This window comes from Rutidosis leptorrhynchoides, chromosome 11, assembly GCF_046630445.1.
Source record: "Rutidosis leptorrhynchoides isolate AG116_Rl617_1_P2 chromosome 11, CSIRO_AGI_Rlap_v1, whole genome shotgun sequence".
NCBI classification, from domain to species: Eukaryota; Viridiplantae; Streptophyta; class Magnoliopsida; order Asterales; family Asteraceae; genus Rutidosis; species Rutidosis leptorrhynchoides.
In genome coordinates this window covers 8,588,137-8,590,105 of record NC_092343.1, presented here as the reverse complement: position 1 = coordinate 8,590,105, position 1,969 = coordinate 8,588,137, and the positions used below count along the sequence as shown (strand labels likewise).

Sequence of the window (1,969 nt, the reverse complement as noted above, 5' to 3'; positions counted from 1 at the left end):
CGCGACCAGACATTAATGCGCCAGATTATGAAATCAAAGGACAAATCCTACACATGGTAACTAATCAATGCCAATATAGTGGTACGCCAAAAGAAGATCCAAACGAACATCTTCGAACCTTTAATAGGATCTGTACTCTATTCAAAATCAGAGAAGTTGAGGATGAACAGATCTATCTCATGCTGTTTCCCTGGACTTTAAAGGGAGAAACCAAAGATTGGTTAGAATCGTTACCTGAAGGAGCGATTGATACATGGGATGTTTTAGTTGAGAAATTTCTTAAAAGATTCTTTCCGGCATCTAAAGCCGCGAGACTTCAAGGAGAAATTCTTACGTTCGCGCAAAAGCCAAATGAAACATTATATGAGGCGTGGACAAGATTCGAGAAGTTGTTGAGAGGATGTCCTCAACATGATTTAGATACTTATCAAATAGTACAAATATTCTACCAAGGTGTCGGCGTTGCTACACGAAAAGACATCGACACAGCAGCTGGTGGTTCCATTATGAAGAAAACCGCAATTGAAGCTCACAAAATCATTGATAATACAGCCTCCCACTCGCATGAGTGGCACCAGGAAAAAGATATCTTTCGTTCATCTAAAGCGGCTGGAGCCGATTCTAGCCATGACTTTGATTCCGTTTCCGCAAAAATAGATGCTTTTGAGAGACATATGGAAAAGATGACTAAAGATATTCACGCAATACGAATCAATTATGAGCAATGCGGTAGACCACACTTAACGAAATATTGTCACATTGAACAAACGATGGAACAACGTGAGAATGTTTCCTATATGAACCAAAGGCAGGAAAATAATTATCAAAATAATTATCAACCGCCAAGGCCAAACTTCAATCGAAATCAAAACATTCTTTACAATCCAAATGGATCCAATAATAACTTGTATAACCAACAAGGTCCGAATAACCAACTAACTCAAAACAACACTTTCAATCAACAAAGACCTGGCTTGTATAAACCACCACAACAAACCAAAGAGAAAAAACCAAATCTGGAAGAAATGATGGCAAAGCTAATGGAATCTCAAACACAATTTATTACATCTCAAATCCAAACGAATGAGAGGTTTGATCAGTCATTTAGAATTCAACAAGCTTCCATTTTGAATCTAGAAAAACACGTAGGTACTCTTGCTGGCATGATGAGTGAGAGGGAACAAGGAAAGCTACCGAGTAATACTGAAGTAAATCCTCGGAATGAGAATGTTAACATGGTGTCAACAAATTCTGAAAAACCAGCTCCAGAAGATGGGAAGGTTTTAGATGTGAGTAACAATGAAGAAGTTACAACACCACCACCACTCGAGTATGTAAAGCCAGTGGTGGCACCCTACAGACCACCCATCCCGTTTCTAAGAAAATGAGTTGAGTATGAGCAAGTAATAGGTAATAAAGTTTGTGATACCTCTGGAAAGAAGAAGAAGAAGAAGAAGAATAAGAAAGTGCAAGAAATAAAAACCGTAAAAATAAACCCGGTGAAGACAGTTCCACCAAAACTTCCACCAAGGTTGGGTGATCCAGGTGAATTTATTGTTCCTTGTCTACTTAGTGATTGTGTCATGTATGAGGCACTAGCAGATTTAGGTGTAAGTGTGAGTATTATGCCTCTTTCATCATATAAGAGATTAGGAGTATGTGAGCTAAGTCCAACGAAAATGAGTGTTCGACTCCTTGATCAAACCATTAAGCACCCAGTTGAATTGCTGACAACCTACCCATTCAAGTGGATAATTTAACCTTTCTAGTAGAATTTATTGTTATTGACATAGAAGAGGACTCAAGCATTCCTCTAATTTTAGGTCGACCATTCTTAGCGTCCACCGGGGCGTTGTTTGATGTAAGAAAGGGTAGAATGACATTAGTGATGGTGACAAATCGATCACCATTGTGATTCGAAAGTCTAAATCTCCACCAACCAAAACCGTTGAACCAATAAAAACGATCG

The 1,969-nt window shown here is 38.7% G+C and overlaps 1 non-coding gene across 1 annotated transcript; it reads right to left on the bottom strand.

Annotated features, from left to right (window-relative positions):
- Positions 1-311: 311 nt before the first annotated feature.
- On the bottom strand, positions 312-418 carry LOC139879039 (small nucleolar RNA R71). Its single transcript, XR_011769893.1, has one exon. It is a non-coding gene; the product is annotated as a small nucleolar RNA R71 (small nucleolar RNA).
- Between the last annotated feature and the right edge of the window lie 1,551 nt (positions 419-1,969).